The sequence below is a fragment of the Lucilia sericata genome, unplaced genomic scaffold (genome assembly GCF_015586225.1).
Source record: "Lucilia sericata isolate MDLA Ls3-8-SP2 unplaced genomic scaffold, ASM1558622v1 Contig000231F_arrow, whole genome shotgun sequence".
Lineage (NCBI taxonomy): Eukaryota > Metazoa > Arthropoda > Insecta > Diptera > Calliphoridae > Lucilia > Lucilia sericata.
Genome location: NW_023994258.1, coordinates 179,319 through 202,526, shown reverse-complemented (window position 1 = coordinate 202,526; position 23,208 = coordinate 179,319). Strand labels below are relative to the sequence as shown.

Genomic DNA, 23,208 nt, shown 5'->3' with positions numbered 1-23,208 from the left:
TTATTTTTAGAAATTTATTGGTGTTTTTCTTTTTTTTTTCAAGGAATATTTATTGGAACTTTTAACATTAGAAATTAATGTTTTTTAAGTGTTTTCAATAAATTTGCAGTAATCATTTATTTATCAAGTGTCGTTAAGAGAAACATTAAATTGGGTTTTTCAGTTATTTGGAAAAACTAAATTGTTTAGTGAAAAGGGGACATACTATTATTACGTTACAAATGTGGGAACATATTCTATATAAAAATATTTTTTCAAAGATATTTAACAAAAACACAAGTTTTGGAACACTTTTTAAGAAAAAATCTATAAAAAGAGGATTTTATAAAAATATTTCTATAAAAAGAGAATTTTATCAAAATTTTGTATAAAAATAAAATTTTCTATAAAAATAGAATTTTATCGAAAATTTTCTATAAAAATAGAATTTTAACGAAAATTTTCTATAAAAAGAATTTTAACGAAAATTTTCTATAAAACGAGAATTCTAACGAAAAATTTCTACAAAAAAAAATTTAAACGAAAAATTTCTATAAAAAGTGAATTTTAACGAAAAATATCTATAAAAAGAGAATTTTAACGAAAATTTTCTATAAAAAGAGAATTTTAACGAACATTTTCTATAGAAAGAAAAAAAGGAGTTTTTATCGAAAATATTCTATAAAAAGAGATTTTATCGAAAATATTCTATAAAAAGAGATTTTATCAATAATTTTCTATAAAAAGAGAATTTTTATCGAAAATGTTTTATAAAAAGAGAATTTTTATCGAAATGTTCTATAAAAAGAGAATTTTTATCGAAAATGTTCTATAAAAATAGAATTTTTATCGAAAATGTTCTATAAAAGAGAATTTTTATCGAAAATGTTCTATAAAAAGAGAATTTTTATCGAAAATGTTCTATAAAAAGAGAATTTTTATCGAAAATTTTCTATAAAAAGAGAATTTTTATCGAAAATGTTCTATAAAAAGAGAATTTTTATCGAAATGTTCTATAAAAAGAGAATTTTTATCGAAAATGTTCTATAAAAAGAGAATTTTTATCGAAAATGTTCTATAAAAAGAGAATTTTTATCGAAAATGTTCTATAAAAAGAGAATTTTTATCGAAAATTTTCTATAAAAAGAGAATTTTTATCGAAAATGTTCTATAAAAAGAGAATTTTTATCGAAAATTTTCTATAAAAAGAGAATTTTTATCGAAAATTTTCTATAAAAAGAGAATTTTTATCGAAAATTTTCTATAAAAAGAGAATTTTTATCGAAAATTTTCTATAAAAAGAGAATTTTTATCGAAAATTTTCTATAAAAAGAGAATTTTTATCGAAAATTTTCTATAAAAAGAGAATTTTTATCGAAAATTGTCTATAAAAAGAGAATTTTTATCGAAAATTTTCTATAAAAGAGAATTTTTATCGAAAATTTCTATAAAAAGAGAATTTTTATCGAAAATTTTCTATAAAAGAGAATTTTATCGAAAATTTTCTATAAAAGAGAATTTTATCGAAAATTTTCTATAAAAATAGAATTTTAACGAAAATTTTCTATAAAAGAATTTTAACGAAAATTTTCTATAAAACGAGAATTTTAACGAAAAATTTCTACAAAAAAAATTTAAACGAAAAATTTCTATAAAAAGTGAATTTTAACGAAAAATTTCTATAAAAGAGAATTTTAACGAAAATTTTCTATAAAAAGAGAATTTTAACGAACATTTTCTATAGAAAGAAAAAAAGGAGTTTTTATCGAAAATATTCTATAAAAAGAGATTTTATCGAAAATATTCTATAAAAAGAGAATTTTATCGAAAATTTTCTATAAAAAGAGAATTTTTATCGAAAATGTTCTATAAAAAGAGAATTTTTATCGAAAATGTTCTATAAAAGAAAATTTTTATCGAAAATGTTCTATAAAAAGAGAATTTTTTCGAAAATGTTCTATAAAAAGAGAATTTTTATCGAAAATGTTCTAAAAAAAAAGAATTTTTATCGAAAATGTTCTATAAAAAGAGAATTTTTATCGAAATTTTCTATAAAAAGAGAATTTTTATCGAAAATGTTTTATAAAAATAGAATTTTTATCGAAAATGTTCTATAAAAAGAGAATTTTTATCGAAAATGTTCTATAAAAAGAGAATTTTTATCGAAAATTTTCTAAAAAAAAAGAATTTTTATCGAAAATGTTCTATAAAAAGAGAATTTTTATCGAAAATTTTCTATAAAAAGAGAATATTTATCGAAAATGTTCTATAAAAAGAGAATTTTTATCGAAAATTTTCTATAAAAAGAGAATTTTTATCGAAAATTTTCTATAAAAAGAGAATTTTTATCGAAAATGTTCTATAAAAAGAGAATTTTTATCGAAAATTTTCTATAAAAAGAGAATTTTTATCGAAAATGTTCTATAAAAAGAGAATTTTTATCGAAAATGTTCTATAAAAAGAGAATTTTTATCGAAAATGTTCCATAAAAAGAGAATTTTTATCGAAAATTTTCTATAAAAAGAGAATTTTTATCGAAAATTGTCTATAAAAAGAGAATTTTTATCGAAAATTTTCTATAAAAAGAGAATTTTTATCGAAAATTGTCTATAAAAAGAGAATTTTTATCGAAAATTGTCTATAAAAAGAGAATTTTTATCGAAAATTGTCTATAAAAAGAGAATTTTTATCGAAAATTTTCTATAAAAAGAGAATTTTTATCGAAAATTTTCTATAAAAAGAGAATTTTTATCGAAAATTTTCTATAAAAAGAGAATTTTTATCGAAAATTTTCTATAAAAAGAGAATTTTTATCGAAAATTTTCTATAAAAAGAGAATTTTTATAGAAAATTTTCTATAAAAAGAGAATTTTCTATAAAAAGAGAATTTTTATCGAAAATTATCTATAAAAAGAGAATTTTTATCGAAAATTATCTATAAAAAGAGAATTTTTATCGAAAATTATCTATAAAAAGAGAATTTTTATCGAAAATTTTCTATAAAAATTTCTATAAAAGAGAATTTTTATCGAAAATTTTCTATAAAAAGAGAATTTTTATTGAAAATTTTCTATAAAAATTTCTATAAAAAGAGAATTTTTATCGAAAATTTTCTATAAAAAGAGAATTTTTATCGAAAATGTTCTATAAAAAGAGAATATTTATCGAACATTTTCTATAAAACGAGAATTTTATCGAAAATTTTTTATAAAAAGAGAATTAGATCGAAAATTTTTTGTTAAAAAAGAATTTTATTGAAAATTTTCTATAAAAAGAGAATTTTAAAGAACATTTTCTCATAAAAGGAAAATTTTATAGAAAATTTTCTATAAAAAGAGAATTTTTATCGAAAATTTTCTATAAAACGAGACTTTTTATCGAAAATTTTCTATAAAACGAGAATTTTTATCGAAAATTATCTATAAAAAGAGAATTTTTGTCGAAAATTTTCTATAAAAAAAGAGAATTTTATTGAAAATTTTTTATAAAAATTAAATTCTGTCGGACATTTTTATTAAAAAAAAAAGTGATTTTTATCGAAATTTTTCTATAAAAATAGTGTTTTATCGAAAAATTTATAAAAAAAATGATTTTTATCGAAAATTTTCCATAAAAAGTGAATTTTTATCGAAAATTTTCTATAAAAGAGAATTTTACCAAAAACATTCTATTCTATCGAAAATTTATATAAAAAGAGAATTTTATCGAAAATTTTCTATAAAAAGAGAATTATATCAATAATTTTCTATAAAAAGAGAATTTTATCGAAAATTTTCCATAAAAAGTGATTTTTATCGAAAATTTATCATAAAAAGCTATTTTTATCGAAATTTTTCTATAAAAATAGTATTTTATCGAAATTTTTTATCTAAAATTTTAAGGAACTTTTTTCTGTTTATGGAAATGTTAAGGAAAATGTTCTTTTCAAAATATCTATTTTTATAGAAATTTCTTTTATAGAAAAGCTTGGAAAATTACTCTTTTTATTGAAAATTGACTGAAAATTGTTTATATAAAGAAAGTTGGTGAATGGATGAAGAAAAAATAACATATTTATAGTGGAATTTTATTCGCTAAAGGAATAATTATTTCAAGTTTGCTCATAAATACCTTTTGAAATACAAATTTTTAGTTTTTGGCGTTCCCCACTTACCTGAAAAAAAAAATGAACAAAAATAGATTAATTTATATTGTAGACAGGATTTAAAAGATCAAAACCTAACAGAAGGTCAAAATGGTATATATCCGATTAATATTATTTTGCAACAAATAAAACTTTTATCAGCAGAAAATCTTTTATCTTTAATATAACCTAGTTTATAAAGGAAATATGATATAAAAAGTGTCACATTTGTTCCTTTTTTGCGCAAAATTGAAAGCCTTTTTTTATCCTTTGTAAATACAAATTGTTTATTTACAATACATTGTAATAGCAGTTGAACTATACCTTACGGATACATTGTATTTATTCGAACATGACGTATTTATGTAATGTGTGTGTGTGCGTTGAACCCTTTTTTCATTGCTGTTCTACAATTGACAATTATAAAACAACAATGTCAAAGTCTTGAGTTTCTCTTGAAATTTCCACCCACAGTTTAGACAATAATTCTTTTTATTTATTTCTTTATGCGTTTTTACTTATTTTTTTCCTTATTTTATGACATTTAGCGAATACTTTGAAGGCTGGAATAAATGTGTTGTTGAATAATTATTGAAAGTACAGTTATTGTACTTTAGACATTTTTTGGATTCGAATAAAACATCTAAAAAAACGGCATAAAGAGTAACGAGGCAAATTTTGCAAAAGTATACTATAGACTGGTCTATGGACTAGACTATAGACTGGACTATAGACTAGACTATGGACTAGACTATGGACTAGACTATAGACTAGATTACAGGACAGACTAGACTAGACTATAGACAAGACTATAGACTAGACTATAGACTAGACTATAAGACCAGACTATAGACTAGACTATAGACTAGAATATAAACTAGACTATAGACTAGGATATAGACTAGACTATAGACTAGGCTATAGACTAGGCTATAGACTAGACTATAGACTAGGCTATAGACTAGACTATAGACTAGACTATAGACTAGAATATAGCCTAGACTATAGACTAGACTATAGACTAGACTATAGACTAGAATATAGCCTAGACTATAGACTAGACTATAGACTAGACTATAGACTACACTATAGACTAGACTAAAGACTAGACTTGGACTAGACTATAGACTAGACTATAAACTAGACTATAAACTAGACTATAGACTAGACTATAGACTAGACTATAGACTAGACTATAGACTAGACTATAGACTAGACTATAGACTAGACTATAGACTGGACTATAGACTAGACTATAGACTAGACTATAGACTAGACTATAGACTAGACTATAGACTAGACTATAGACTAGACTATAGACTAGACTATAGACTAGACTATAGACTAGACTATAGACTAGGCTATGGACTAGACTATAGACTAGACTATAGACTAGACTATAGACTAGGACTATAGACTAGACTATAGACTAGACTATAGACTAGACTATAGACTAGACTATAGACTAGACTATAGACTAGACTATAGACTAGACTATAGACTAGGACTAGAGTCCTAGGACTATAGACTAGACTATAGACTAGACTATAGACTAGACTATAGACTAGACTATAGACTAGACTATAGACTAGACTATAGACTAGACTATAGACTAGACTATAGACTAGACTATAGACTAGACTATAGACTAGACTATAGACTAGACTATAGACTAGACTATAGACTAGACTATAGACTAGACTATAGACTAGACTATAGACTAGACTATAGACTAGACCTACTAGACTAGACTATAGACTAGACTATAGACTAGACTATAGACTAGACTATAGACTAGACTATAGACTAGACTATAGACTAGACTATAGACTAGACTATAGACTAGACTATAGACTAGACTATAGACTAGACTATAGACTAGACTATAGACTAGACTATAGACTAGACTATAGACTAGACTATAGACTAGACTATAGACTAGACTATAGACTAGACTATAGACTAGACTATAGACTAGACTATAGACTAGACTATAGACTAGACTATAGACTAGACTATAGACTAGACTATAGACTAGACTATAGACTAGACTATAAACTAGACTATAGACTAGACTATAGACTAGACTATAGACTAGACTATAGACTAGACTATAGACTAGAACTATAGACTAGGCTATAGACTAGACTAGGATATAGACTAGACTATAGACTAGACTATAGACTAGACTATAGACTAGACTATAGACTAGACTATAGACTAGACTATAGACTAGAACTATAGACTAGACTATAGACTAGACTATAGACTAGACTATAGACTAGACTATAGACGAGACTATAGACTAGACTATATACTACACTATAAACTATTCAATAGACTAGACAAGATTTCCTTATTCTGGTTATTTCCAATTCTCATTATGTCTTAACTCTTTTAACTCCCTGCCGTTTGAGGGAAAATCCCATAAACAACAACAGTTGGGTGTTTTGATTAAATTACTTTTGCCATGAAAACATACAAACAGACACAAATGAAATCCAATATACATAAAAAGAACAACAAAATGTATCATTCTTTTTCAACTTGTTTAAACGTAAAAAGGAGCACGTGGGTTGTATTTTCAATTCTATTCTTTTCCTGAGTCTTTCATTCAATTTGTCAAAAATTTAACACAACAAAAGAGCTCTTTCGTCGTCATAGTCGTCGGTTGCAGTTGTAAATTACTCCGCTGCACACAACATGGACATAACTTTTAAGCTGGCATAGCATGCGCTTGAGCCATAATTGAATAAGAACTATGAGCAGTAAGTGTGTGGGGCCCACCAACAATAACAAAACACTTGAGTTTGTTTTATGGTTCCATGTTGGTATAATGGAACTACAATATAGCTGTGTTCTTAATCAAAAAAAGTGTATTTATGAAGTTGGATTTTTTTTTTTTTGATTGTTTATTTTTCTTTATTGTTTGGGGGTGCACTTAAGATTTCATTTAGAAAAAAATTATGAAAATAATCATAAAGTTTTTAGTCTTTGTTTTTTTGTTTATTATTAAATATGATCATAAACAAAAAATGAAAATAAATTATTAAACACATAAAAGATAAAAACAAATATTTATAAACATTATTTACATATTTAATAATAAATAAATATTTTGCCGTCCACTAACTAACTAACTAACTAACTAACTAACTAACTAACTAACTAACTAACTAACTAACTAACTAACTAACTAACTAACTAACTAACTAACTAACTAACTAACTAACTAACTAACTAACTAACTAACTAACTAACTAACTAACTAACTAACTAACTAACTAAGTAACTAACTAAGTAACTAACTAACTAACTAACTAACTAACTAACTAACTAACTAACTAACTAACTAACTAACTAACAACTAACTAACTAACTAACTACTAACTAACTAACTAACTAACTAACTAACTAACTAACTACTAACTAACTAACTAACTAACTAACTAACTAACTAACTAACTAACTAACTAACTAACTAACTAACTAACTAACTAACACTAACTAACTAACTAAAACTAACTAACTAACTAACTAACTAACTAACTAACTAACTAACTAACTAACTAACAAACTAACTAACTAAACTAACTAACTAACTAACTAACTAACTAACTAACTAACTAACTAACTAACTAAACTAACGAACTAACTAACTAACTAACAAACTAACTAACTAACTAACTAACTAACTAACTAACTAACTACTAACTAACTAACTAACTACTAACTAACTAACTAACTAACTACTAACTAACTAACTAACTAACTAACTAACTAACTAACTAACTAACTAACTAACTAACTAACTAACTAACTAACTAACTAACTAACTAACTAACTAACTAACTAACTAACTAACTAACTAACTAACTAACTAACTAACTACTACTAACTAACTAACTAACTAACTACTAACTAACTACTAACTAACTAACTAACTAACTAACTAACTAACTAACTAACTAACTAACTAACTACTAACTAACTAACTAACTAACTAACTAACTACTAACTAACTAACTAACTAACTAACTAACTAACTAACTAACTAACTAACTAACTAACTAACTAACTAACTAACTACTAACTAACTAACTAACTAACTAACTAACTAACTAACTAACTAACTAACTAACTAACTAACTAACTAACTAACTAACTTACTAACTAACTAACTAACTAACTAACTAACTAACATACATAACTTATCTTACTAGTTACATAATTAACTACTTACTTACTTATTAATTAACTAACTCAAACATTCCTTACATTTTCTAATCCCTTCTAACTACTTTCCTTAAAATCTCTTACTTTAACAAATTCCCAAACTTTTTCCCTTTCTTTAACAACTACTCTCAAACCAAGTTAACTCTGCAAACTTTGCCAAAAATTTAGTTCTCCCACGTTCATTAATAAAATTGGTCGCAAAAAAGTGACGCTCGTCGTTAATTACCCAATAAATTAATTTAAAGTGTTATTTTACCATTAAATTAGTAAAATATTTATGCTAATAGTTTAATCTAATAAAAAATCTATTAAAAATTCCAAAAATTAAGTGTTAAATTAAAGTTTTTCTTAAAAAATTTCCATAAAAAAGTGAAGAAACAAAAGAAAATAGTAAAATAAAAAGAAGCAGCATCAAATAAAAAAGCCCTTTGCTTAGGCATGTTTCTTTATTTGTTTGTTTGTGTATGTATCCCTTATAGAGAAGTGTCTTAAATTTGTTATTGTTTTGATTTGCATTTGAGATGAGAATTATATTTATTGTTGTTTTTTGCATTATACTAAAAGTGAGCGCAAAAAAGAAGAAAAAGAACAAAAAAAACTTCTCTATAATAAAAGCAAAGGCAAAAAAGTGTTGTTGTTTGTTTATTTATGGTTTAGTGTTGTTGTTTACAAAAGAATGCAACTAGTGTTTATGTTATTGGTTTTATTTGAAGTTTAGTTAAAAAAGTTAGTAGTGCGTTGTAGAGTTGCCGGTGTTTAAATATAGTGCTAAAAACGGGAAAACGGTACGGTCGGTAAAATAAAATATAAAATTATGACTACAGAATAAACGCTTATACAATATTTTAATAGAATTTAAATGTGAGTTTTTTACCAAAATTTTTAAGAATTCAATGGGACATTTTTTTTATGTATTTGACTACAGGACAGACTATCGCCATCGCAATAGAAGAGTCTATAGAATAGAATATAAATTGAACAGACTATAGTCTTGACTATAGAATAGTCTATAATCTTGACTATAGAATAGTCTATAATCATGACTATAGCATAGTCTATAGTCTTGACTATAGAATAGTATATAGTTTTGAATACAGAATAGTCTATAGTGTTGACTATAGAATAGTCTATAGTCTTGACTGTAGAATAGTCTATAAGCTTGACTATAGAATAGTCTATAACCTTGACTTTAGAATAGTCTATAGTCTTGACTACAGAATAGTCTGTAGTCTTGACTATAGACTAGAATAGTCTATAGTCTTGACTATAGAATAGAATAGTTTATAGTCTTGACTATAGAATAGAATAGTCTATACTCTTTACTATAGAATAGAATAGTCTATAGTCTTGACTATAGAATAGAATAGTCTATAGTCTTGATTATAGAATAGTCTATAGTCTTGACTATAGAACAGTCTATAGTCTTGATTATAGAACAGTCTATAGTCTTGACTATAGAATAGTCTATAGTCTTGACTATAATATAGTCTATAGTCTTGACTATAATATAGTCTATAGTCTTGACTATAGAATAGTCTATAGTCTTGACTATTAAATAGTCTATAGTCTTAACTATAGAATAGTCTATAGTCTCGACTATAGAACAGTCTATAGTCTTGATTATATAATAGTCTATAGTCTTGACTATAGAATAGTCTACAGTCTTGACTCTATAATAGTTTATAGTCTTGACTATAGAATAGTCTATGGTCTTGACTATAGAATAGTCTATGGTCTTGACTATAGAACAGTCTATAGTCTTGATTATAGAATAGTCTATAGTCTTGACTATAGAATAGTCTATAGTCTTGACTATAGAATAGTCTATAGTCTTGACTATTAAATAGTCTATAGTCTTAACTATAGAATAGTCTATAGTCTCGACTATAGAACAGTCTATAGTCTTGACTATAGAATAGTCTATAGTCTTGACTATATAATAGTCTATAGTCTTGACTATAGAATAGTCTACAGTCTTGACTCTATAATAGTCTATAGTCTTGACTATAGAATAGTCTATAGTCTTGACTATAGAATAGTCTATAGTCTTGACTATAGAATACTCTATAGTCTTGACTATAGAATAGTCTATAGTCTTGACTATAGAATAGTCTATAGTCTTGACTATAGAATAGTCTATAGTCTTGACTATAGAATAGTCTATAGTCTTGACTATAGAATAGTCTATAGTCTTGACTATAGAATAGTCTATAGTCTTGACTATAGAATAGTCTATGGTCTTGACTATAGAATAGTCTATAGTCTTGACTATAGAATAGTCTATAATCTTGACTATAGAATAGTCTATAATCTTGACTATAGAATAGTCTATAGTCTTGACTATAGAATAGTTAGTGTTGACTATAGAATAGTCTATAGTCTTGACTATAGAATAGTCTATAGCCTTGACTATAGAATAGTCTACAGCCTTGACTATGGAATAGTCTATAACCTTGACTATGGAATGGTCTATAACCTTGACTATGGAATAGTCTATTGTCTTGACTATAGAATAGTCTATTGTCTTGACTATGGAATAGTCTATAGTGTTGACTGTAGAATAGTCTATAGTCTTGACTATAGAATAGTCTATAGTCTTGACTGTAGAATAGTCTATAACCTTGACTATGGAATAGTCTATAACCTTGACTATGGAATAGTCTATTGTCTTGACTATAGAATAGTCTATAGTCTAGACTATAGAATAGTCTATAGTCTTGACTATAGAATAGTCTATAGTCTTGACTATAGAATAGTCTATGGTCTTGACTATAGAATAGTCTATGGTCTTGACTATAGAATAGTCTTTTGTCTTGACTATAGAATAGTCTATAGTCTTGACTATAGAATAGTCTATAGTCTTGACTATAGAATAGTCTATAGTCTTGACTATAGAATAGTCTATAGTCTTGACTGTAGCATAGTCTATAGTCTTGACTATAGAATAGTCTATAGTCTTGACTATAGAATAGTCTATAGTCTTGACTATAGAATAGTCTATAGTCTTGACTATAGAATAGTCTATAGTCTTGACTATAGAATAGTCTTAACTATAGGATAGTCTAGACTCTATAGTCTTGACTATAGAATTCTCTAAACTGTTGGCTATAGAACAGTCTATAGTTTTGATTTTTTCTTACTTCCATTGATTGAATTCTTTGTAACGGTACTTTCTAAGTTCCCTTTTGCGTACTATTTTTTTAGCATTAGTTTTTGTTTGTTTTTATCTTTTCCAAAAAGAGAACAATTTAAGTGATTGTTTTAGATGAGCATTCTTTATTTACAGGGAAATCAAAAGTGATTACGATGATAATGATATTTTGTTTACAAACAATTTTAAATGTGTGAAAATATAATTTTTATTTTTTATTTTTAGGTGTGTTTGTATTTCAAATGAATATTTTATTTAGAATTGTTAAGAATTGCAAAATTATTTAGCAATAACTTAATAAAATTTTGCGTCATAGGAAATGTTTGAACAAAGGAAATTAGGTAAGTGAAAAGAAAATTTCGTTTATTATTATTTCATTGCTTAAATTTAATAATTTTATTTAATAAATAAAATGAAAATTATGTCGATGAATTTTTATTTGGCTATACCTAAATTAATAAATATTGTACTTGATTTGTTTAAGCAATAACAATTTGTACTTATTTTAAATACATTGAAAATCGTTTCAAACTTGTTCCCATTTTCTAATTTCAAATCTCACCAATATTTTCAAAATATCTCCTCACTATAGGGTGCCTTTTTCATAATATAATTATATAAAATCTCATTATGCCACTGTGACAGACATAATTATTGTTTATTATGGTAATTATATTTAAAATGTTTATAATGACAATTGTTTCTTTTTCTTTTCATTTCATAAAATACCCACATAATGTCATATAGTATGCGCAGCGTTTTAATACACTCAACTAAAACTCATAAACAATATTGTATTGCGGTAGTAGATAATAATAAAACAAATACTAAAATTGACGTTTCTAAAAGTGACAATTAAAAAACATTGACTTTATGTAACTGACATTGAGTGTAATTGTTTAAAATAATAGTAAAAGTTTCAGTTATGTTTGTGTTTATTTTAAATATTATTTGTTATTCACAATTTTTAGTGAATGAAACTTAGTTGTTTCGGTCTTTTTGTCTATTATTCGGAAACAAAGAGAGAAAAGTATTTAAGTTTGTCAGGGTGTAAGTAACAGGGAAAGAAACACATTACACTTTAGTTAAATCTATAGTCATAACTATTGATCAATTTGTGGTCTTGACTATAGATCAGTTTGTGGTCTTGACTATATATCAGTCTATAGTCTTGAATATAGATCAGTCTCTAGTCTTGACTATAGATCAGTCTATAGTCTTGATTATAGATCAGTCTATAGTCTTGACTATATATCAGTCTATAGCCATGAATATAGATCAGTCTATAGCCTTGAATATAGATCAGTTTGTAGTCTTGACTATATATCAGTCTTGGCTGTAGATCAATCTATAATTTTGAGCACAGATTAGTCTAAAGTCTTGCCTATTGATTAGTCTATAGTCTTGACTACAGATCAGTATATATTCTTAATAATAGATCAGTCTATAGTCTGTCTACAGTCAGGAATGTAGATCAGTTTATAGTCTTGACTATAGATCAGTCTATAATCTTTTCTAAAGATCAGTCTATATTCTTGACTATAGATCAGTCTATAGTCTTGAATATAGATCAGTATATAGTCTTGACTATAGATTAGTCTTGAGTTTTGACTATAGATCAGTCTTTAGTCTTGACTATAGATCAGTCTATAATCTTTTCTAAAGATCAGTCTATATTCTTGACTATAGATCAGTCTATTGTTTTGACTATATATCATTCTATATTCTTGACTATAGATTAGTCTTGAGTTTTGACTATAGATCAGTCTTTAGTTAAATCTATAGTCATAACTATTGATCAATTTGTGGTCTTGACTATAGATCAGTTTGTGGTCTTGACTATATATCAGTCTATAGTCTTGAATATAGATCAGTCTCTAGTCTTGACTACAGATCAGTCTTAGTCTCGACTATAGATCCGTTTATAGTCCTGACCATAGATCGGTTTATAGTCTTGACTAAAGACTAGTCCATAGTCTTGACTAAAGATCAGTCTATATTCTTGAATATAGATTAGTCTAGGCATGACTATAGATCAGTCTATAGCCTTGACTATAGATCTGCTATAGCCTTGACTATAGATCTGCTATAGCCTTGACTATAGATCTATCTATAGTCTTGACTAAAGATCAGTTTATGGTCTTAACAATAGATTAGTTTATAGTCTTTACTATAGATTTCTCTACAGGAAACTAAGCTTGGTACAAAAACTTTATTTCATTAGGAAGTGCTTTTCAAATTCGTTACACTCTAACTTCCATTGATTACATCTCTCGTTACATTGTTGACAATTGAATAAATATGATGACTATGGGCTTTTTCGATTTCATATTAAATGTTATTCAAAGCCCAAACATTTCTTTATGTAAGTACTAGCTCTGCAAACAGATTAAATTTTATATAAATTTGGAAAATTTTTTCCAAAAAATAATCAAAATAATCATTTACACTTCATGTATTTCGTTACATTTAAACAAAACAAATAAATATGTCTGTCTATCTTTAAAACATACATACTATATTAATGAGAATTTTGGTTTACACTGAAATGAAACTGTGCTCATTTTAATTCCCTTTGGTGGCATTTAACACAAATTTATTTTTAATTTCAGTTTTTAAATCTGTGTTAAAAATAGATACAAAAAATTATTATAAACTTTCATATTTGGTGGTTTTTTATTACAAAAAAATTAAAGACTTCAAGTTTCATTCAGCCTTACATAGGCCCCTTATTCATTACTGTATTCATTCATTCATACATTTATTGATACGAGTATTTATGAAGCGTGTATCTAAGTATCTACGAGTATGTATATCTTTTGTATTGTAATCGATGAAAAGTACTTTGCTACTACTATACATCTTCTTAAATTATTTGTTTTTTATTTTTTCTTTTTTATTATTTTGTAAGTACTTATTTAATGTGTGTTTTTTCTTTCTTTCTTACCACACACTATACATTAAAACTGTGTCTTTTTTGTTGTTGTTGTATATTATTAAAAATCGATAGTGCGGCAATTGTTGCGACCTATTTTTTATATTATTTGTTGCTGTTGTTCGTGTCTATGTGTGTTTTTTCCAAGTTGTTGTAATATGGTTTTTGACTTTGTTTCGGCTCGTTTAAATACATAGTATAACTATAACGCAAGTAAATTGTACTATAATTACATGCATATCAGTTGTACTACGTTTAGGTTGTGTTGTCTATTTTGTACTTTTTATAGTAGATGTAATAGATGTATGTATTTCTAAGATTGTTTGATGGTTGATGTAGTTAAAAGTGTTTAGCTAGGGAATCTTTTTTTTGGTAAGGTGACCAATGTTTGTATTTTAGATTTTGAATGACTTGTTTTTATACATATTTCGTTAACATTCTGAAACCCATGGCTTTTTTAAGTAGTCTTAAACTTCAACCATTTTGACTTAGGATCTGTATCATGCTAATTTTCATATTTGCTGAGTATTCAAATACTTTAATTAGAAAAATTTTTGTTATATTGGGCCACTACACTTTCACAATCCGTATACATCAATGTAACAAAGCATAATCTCAGAGGTTTCATAGTACACCTCGTAAGATCGGCACTATTTTGTATCCATACTGCCTACCATGGTGTTGTCTAAGAACAGGTTTGGTAATTAAAGATATCGTTTACCATAAAAGTGTTTCATAACGTCTGTCTGTAATTCTGGACGCTCCCATAGTCTTGACTATGGATACGATCAGACTATGGATATAGATCAGTCTATTGACTATAGATCAGTCTATTGATCAGTTTATAGTCTTGATTATAGATCAGTCTACAGACTTAACTATAGATCAGTCTATAGTCTTGACTATTGATCAGTCTATAGTCTTGACTATTGATCGCTCTATAATTGACTATAGATCAGTCTATAGTCTTGACTATAGATCAGTCTATAGTCTTGACAATTGATCAGTATATAGTCATGGCTATAGATCAGTCAATTGTATTGTCTATAGATCAGTCTATACTCTTGACAATTGATCAGTCTATTATCTTGACTATAGATCAGTATATAGTCATGACTATAGATCAGTCAATTGTATTGTCTATAGATCAGCCTATAGTCTTGACTATGGATCAGTCTACAGTCTTGACTATATATCAGTCTAAAGTCTTGGCTTTAGATCAGTCTATAGTCTTGACTATAGATCAGTTTATAGTCCTGACTATAGATCAGTCTATAGTCTTTACTATAGATCAGTCTATAGTCTTTACTGTAGAACAGTCTATAGTCTTTACTATAGATCAGTATATAGTCTTGAAACAGATTAGTCTACAGTCTTAACAATAGAAAATTCTATCGTCTTGAATATAGTTCAGTCTCGATTATTGATCAGTTAATAGTCTTGACTATAGATCAGTCTATAGTCTTGACTATTGACCAGTCTATAGCCTTGACTATAAGTCAGTAAATAGTCTTAACTATACATCAATCTATAGTCTTGTGTATAGATCAGTCTATTGTCTTGACTATAGATCAGTCTATAGTCTTGACTATAGATCAGTCTACAGTCTTCACTATAGATTAGTCTATAGTGTGGACTATAGATCAGTCTATAGTCTTGTCTATAGATCAGTCTATAATATTGACTATGGATCAGTTTATAGTCTTGACTATGGATCAGTCTATAGTCTTGACTATAGATCAGTCTATAGTCTTGACTATAGATTAGTTTATAATCTTGACTATAGATCAGTTTATAGTCTTGACTATAAATCAGTCTATAGTCTTGACTGTAGATCAGTCCATAGTATTAAATATAGAAAATTTGATAATCTTGAGTATAAGTTTGTCTATCGTCTTGAGTATATTTCAGTTTTGACTATTGATCAGTGATTCCCATAGTCTTGACTATGGATATGACCAGGATATAGTCTTGACCATAGATCAGTATGCAGTATTGACTACAGATCAGTATATAGTATTGACTATAGATCAGTCTATAGACTTGACTATAGATCAGTCTATAGTCTTGACTATAGATCAATATATTGTCTTAACTGTAGATCAGTCTATAGTGTTGACTGCAGATCATTCTACAGTCTTAACTATAGATCAGTCTATAGTCTAGACTAAAGATCAGTTTTGAACTATATAAACAATAAGAACAATTCTAAAAGAAAGATCATCTACCTTCATCCGTATTACTGAAACTCTGGTCACCCAACATTTACAATCTAATCTAATGGAGATTCAACTAATGACTCCTCTTTAAGTTGGTTTTTTTTTTGTATTTCCAACATTTCTTTCCATTTTCATTGTAATTTTCCAAATGAGCAAAATACAAATGAATAACTGACTGAATGAATGTAAATCAGTTGCTCATTTGTTATTAGTGCCTTAACGTATTTGAGCATATTTTACATTTTTACTCGTATTTAGGTTGTTAAATCAAGCCACCGTAAGTGTACAAGACACTGCAACATACATTTTTTTGTACATGTTTATACGTTTGTTCGTTTGCATACGTGAGTGTGTATGCGGTTTATTAAGTACTTTCTTGCAACATTATGCTGCAGCATAATGTCTACGAAAAAGCAATAATATAGTTTCTATTATTTCCTAAACTTACTAACGGCTGCTGTTACTTTGACTGTGGCTGCACCACCATTGACCCGTGTTAAATGGGGGGGGGTTCCCTTTCTCTCCAACTCTTTCCCAAAACCAAAGTATAGAGTTTTAATAAATTCAACCACACTTTACATGCAGTGATTTGGTTTTGTTTTCTATAGATATATGTACATAAATATGTTATTACTGCTGCTGCCTTAACTGCATGTTGCAGTTTATGTTTTGTATGCTTCGATTTTTTCTTTCTCTTCTTGTTTTTTTTTTTTTATTACTAAATTAATAAATTATCAAGATAGTCATTTGATATATGGCTTCTTTACAATAAATGACCGCAGTTCCATAATTAATTTTATTTTAAGTACAATTTTAAATGTTTATGTTTTTTCTTCGTAATTTATTTCCAAATATTATTATTAGAATGTATTTTTAAATGATTGTACATTTGACTTGTAGTATATGGAAGTTTTATTTTCTATTGCTGCTGCTGATAATTGTATCAAGATTTTGGCTAAATTAATGGCTTTTTGGTACGGTTTGATGTGTTGCTTTAAACTATAAATTTTCAACAACAAGATACATATTTTGTGGTTGTAGGTTTATCATAAAATTGGCATCTTGATATTGTTTTTGTGGGTCTATGACTTTGTTAGATTATTTGTTGAAATGCAACCCTTTTTTTTTTTGATTATTATTAGTGACGACTAATTTATGTTTGTATCGATTTTCTGTTTGCTATTTGTCGTGCTGTTTGTCATTGAACTTTTTGATTATAATTCTACTATCGTTTGGCATCTGTCTGGAAAAATGTGTTCTTTGTCCAAGCTAAATTTCTTTATTCTAACAAAATGCATTTCATTTTTATCTTCAAAATGATGTCATTTCCCCTAAACAGCTGTTAGTTTTAATGGAAGTCATATAAATTGTTTTATTCTTGTAAAGGGAATTTGCAAACTACTGGTTTCTAATAAAATACAAAAATTCCATTTTATTCGAATAATTTAAATATATTTTTTTTTTTTTTTCAAAACCTTGAACTATTGAACTTTTACTAACAGTATTGCTAGAAAGAAGTTTTCTAATATTTTACAATAAATTAGAACAAACTAATTTCTTTTAAATATGACCTTTTACGCTTTTTGGGCAATTTTCATTGAAATGTTATTTGCAAAACTTTAAGAGTTTTCAATGAAGTTTTCTTGTTGTTTCTCTTATTATATTTGTTGGTTGTTAGTTTATTTTAATCGAAAAGTTTTCAAATCAATTTTGTCAATTTGTTTTAAAATTTATTTAGAACTGTAATTGAAACAAGTATGGAATAATGGTATAACATCAAGGATAAAAAATATCTTGTTACAATAATTGAAAGCCTTGATGAAATGTTAAAAACTAGCAATTTGCGAAACTATAACAAATTAGCACTTTTTTAAACATTTTTAAATCGTCCAGGCAAACACAGATATTTACATGAACAGCTTTACGTGAGTTTGTGCCTTGACCACTTTGGACTTTTAGACAGAGAGTGGAATAGACACAAACTAATAACGCTCCTGAGTGTCTTGTTAAGATCACTCACTTAGCAGTCTCTTTATATGGTTTTGACGATCAAGTGATCGAGCAAATCTCTTTGCTGTGATCCTACTCAATTATTGGAGTTAACCTCACACACCTGTGAAGCTCCTCTTGAGTCGACAACAGCTAGAGACATATTTGCTGTGGAATGATAGGCAATCATTTCAGTATTAACATACTTAATAGCAATCCTGAGTGATTTTCTAAGTGGACTCAGGTGACAATCTTTGTACATGGATCTGATGGTCCATTTACAATCACTTTGCTCAAAGCATTTAGCCTCTCTGCGATGATCCTTCTTGCAGTTGACAGACAATAAAAGGAATTGCAAAGCTTCGACACCTGCTGATTCGGTAACAACACCTAGAGTCATGTTTGATAACCCGAAATATGGCAAAAGTCAATAAAGCAACCCTGATATACACCGATAATATCAAACCGATGAATGCGAAACTTATACAATATTTCAACAAAAATCAGCTTAGAAGCTGACCAGCGATCCAAAATGCCCTGAGAACAGCTAACCACTACGCAAGCTCTACCAACTTTAATGCATTCCTCGACAGTAGTCGCATATCCACAGCAACAGAGGCACCGAGAGGCTTGCACCGTAGTATAAGCAGCCTATACAACAGGCCTTTAAGCAATATATTTTACTCGCGATTTGGGTCTCTACCATAACCTCATCAACAACCAGAACAGGACAAGTTTTGTGGTCTAGTTCTCACAACGATAAGTTGAGATAAGGAACTCTGGCTACCAGTGAGGTGATAACTTATTTAGTCTTAGACTCCACCAAACAGTAACATAACGTTCAAACACTAACACTAACACTAAGATAACGTTCAAAAGTTGTAAAACAAGTATCTAGAAGCAGTTCAAATTGTGCAAGTCCTTTCAAAAAGAGCACTTTTATAATATCGACGCGCAAGCTTGTCCATTTGCGCTAAAGTAAAACTTAAACGTTTAAATAAGTAACCCAAATGTATGATCGTACTAACCTTACCTACTCAGCCATCTTGAAAAGCTAATACCCCAAAACTTTTAACATATTTTACTATAGGTACTAAACCTATTACCGTGTTTAAATTTTAAATCATCAATATCTTATACATCAGCCCTTTTAACTATACCCACCATAATGGGTTAAATTTATTCATTTCTGGCCCATTAAAACTATTATCGATTTCAATTGTCTCTCTCTCTTTCTTTCTCGACTTTTTATTGTTTCGATGAAATCAATCACATAAAACAAATTTTATGACAACATTAAAATAAATCACTTTAAAATACACCACACAAATAACAACTACTTATTGTTGTTGTCGTGTCAAAGGAACTGTAATTTAAATTGTAGTTTGAAGTTTTTAGAAAAAAAAAATAATAATAAAAAAAACAGAGATTAAAACGTAAATACAACCCAAACATCAGTTTAGAAGTCATACATGGAGCTTGTTACAAAAACAAAAAAATAACTAGATATTTGTTATGGAAATAAAATGACTATTAATAGTCAAATGGAGTGAAGTGTTAGACGACTTGTAAAATGAACTCTTTTTCTTTATTTACAGTGTTGGTATATCATTAAGATTATTGGAAGATTTATAGGGTATCAGACATAAGTTACCGGTTTTAAAGATTAACATTTAATTTAAAAGACCAAAAAAACGGGTTCTGGTAGATCTAATGAAAAGCAAATTGATTCAAATTATTATCAGACAATTTTCCAGATTTAAAATTTTTAATGATTCAAGTGACAAACTCTTTAACATAGGTAGGTCTATGATGTTTAGAAAGAGAATGCTTTAAAAGAGAGTAAAATTAGACGTTGTTGTTTATTTTTTAAAGTTCGTATTGTGTTTGCATAATCGTGTCCAGATCTCTGTTAAAGATCATAACTACTTTAGTATTTCGCTTATAATACAGCTCGTTCGCAAAGTTGATCGATCAATGATCTTCAATAGGACCTGATCCGTGGAGTTGTTGGATTAATGATCTTTAAACTGACCATAATTAAGTGAGTTCTAGAGATAGAGAACTTTGCATACATTACTTTGAAATTACGGATCTTAAGCCTGTTGTTAATCAGCATTCCGCGAGAGACAGAATCAATAAGAGAGATATTACTGGATCGTAGAATTAGATCAAGAATCATGTAGATCCTAATGACAGATAACTAATCATACCAAACTTCACAACTGACAGGAATCCATAGTGATGATCAATTTATGCAGATATCGATTGTAGCATTTGGAGTGAGATATTACCCGATCGTAGAACATTATTTGAGTACGATCGATTCGATTAGGATCAACTCAAGGAAAAACATTATTTCCACTGATTTGATAATGAAAAATAGTTCAGTTGGATGCTGAAAAATCATCTAATCAATTCTCAGATATGTTACAATATTGATGACAACCACTCTCTCTCTTAGAACACCAACTCCCTGAGGTAGAGTACCAACAAAAAACATGATTAATTATCAAGAATAGAGATTTAACACAAAAATAAAGAAAAAAAAAAAAAAATAATTGAAATACAAAAAAACTAACAACTTGAAACAACAGTGGGCGTTTAAAGTTAATCTGTAGATAGATTTTTGTTTTTTTTTCTCTGACGTTTAACAATGATCATGAAAATGATATTTAAACTTGACATTTTACAAAACACAAACACTCAAGGCGCACATGTTTAAACGAATATTTAAATATGTAAAAGTAATAGGAATGATATTATTTAAACAATGATTTATAGGGAGTTTAGTATATTTAAACAAAACTATTATTTACATATCTTCATATAAACAATACAATATTTTATTCATTCATTTCTTTAATCGTTTTTTATGTTTAAACTAAACATCTGTCCTAAATCAATATTTGTTGTAAATGTCATGACTTGTTTAAATATTCCTTGGAGATAAACAACAACAACAACAACAGAAAACAGTTTTCATACATATTTAACTAACAATTCAATTGTGAATCGAGTGTCATGTGTTGTGTGTCAAGTTAAGGAAAATTGGTATATTTAAACAATGAAGATCTTTAGGGAGGGAGGTTTTTTATTTTCCGGCCTCTGTAGTTCAATTTACTTAGGGAATACCCGCTGTGTTTTTTTTTTCTTCTCCCAACCTTATTTGCAAACCCTCTTCTGTTTTTTTTTCAATTGCAAGACTTTGAAAGTTTAGTTTACTGGTGTTCATGATGTATTTTAAAAAAGTTTATATAAATGTGTTTGTTGTTTAGTTTCTTGATTTGAAATTGCTAAAATAAAACGCAAATTATTTTAATTTTTTTTTTTTTATTTATTTCCTTTTATATTTTCCCTTCGCTTGGTCGGAGAGGAAAACAAAAACTTTTTCAATGAGAAAAACTTCCTGTTTAGTTCCGAATAAGTTTTGCATTTTTTATAAGAAATCATGAATATTAACATGCGAATATGTTTTTGATGTTATTATTAGAGGGGTCATTCTAAAAAGAAACATTTTCTACAACATTTTTAAAAATTTCAAAAAAATCTTTAAAAAAAAAATTTTGCAAAATTTTCTATAAAATGAAAACTTTTTCGAAAATTATCTATAAGAAAAGAAATTTTGTGAAAACGTTCTATAAAAAGAGAAATTTTGCGAAAATTTTCTGTAAAAAGATAATTTTTCCAAAAATTTACTATAGAGAGGGAATTTTTTCAAAAATTTTCTATAGAAAGGGAATTTTTTCAAAAGTTTTCTATAAGATAGAAAAAGAGAATTTTCTCGAAAATTTTCTATAAAAATAGAATTTTCTCGAAAATTTTCTATAAAAGGAGAATTTTCTCGAAAATTTTCTATAAAAAGAGAATTTTCTCGAAAATTTTCTATAAAAAGAGAATTTTCTCGAAAATTTTCTATAAAAAGAGAATTTTCTCGAAAATTTTCTATAAAAAGAGAATTTTCTCGAAAATTTTCTATAAAAAGAGAATTTTCTCGAAAATTTTCTATAAAAAGAGAATTTTCTCGAAAATTTTCTATAAAAAGAGAATTTTCTCGAAAATTTTCTATAAAAAGAGAATTTTCTCGAAAATTTTCTATAAAAAGAGAATTTTCTCGAAAATTTTCTATAAAAAGAGAATTTTCTCGAAAATTTTCTATAAAAAGAGAATTTTCTCGAAAATTTTCTATAAAAAGAGAATTTTCTCGAAAATTTTCTATAAAAAGAGAGTTTTCTCGAAAATTTTCTATAAAAAGAGAATTTTCTCCAAAATTTTCTATAAAAAGAGAATTTTCTCGAAAATTTTCTATAAAAAGAGAATTTTCTCGAAAATTTTCTATAAAAAGATATTTTTCTCGAAAATTTTCTATAAAAAGAGAATTTTCTCGAAAATTTTCTATAAAAAGAGAATTTTCTTGAAAATTTTCTATAAAAAGAGAATTTTCTTGAAAATTTTCTATAAAAAGAGAATTTTCTTGAAAATTTTCTATAAAAAGAGAATTTTCTCGAAAATTTTCTATAAAAAGAGAATTTTCTCGAAAATTTTCTATAAAAAAAGAATTTTCTCGAAAATTTTC

The 23,208-nt window shown here is 26.9% G+C and overlaps 1 protein-coding gene and 1 long non-coding RNA gene across 5 annotated transcripts in view; one reads left to right on the top strand and one right to left on the bottom strand.

The window, feature by feature from the left end:
* LOC119602427 overlaps positions 1-23,208 on the bottom strand; it is a 136,298-nt gene that overhangs the window by 46,847 nt on the left and 66,243 nt on the right. The window lies entirely within an intron of this gene.
* Positions 8,522-23,208, top strand: part of LOC119602428 — a 76,924-nt gene continuing 62,237 nt past the window's right edge. Inside the window, exons 1-2 of the long non-coding RNA XR_005231345.1 lie at positions 8,522-9,199; positions 11,715-11,830. This is a non-coding gene — a long non-coding RNA (uncharacterized LOC119602428). The remainder of the gene's footprint in view (positions 9,200-11,714; positions 11,831-23,208) is intronic.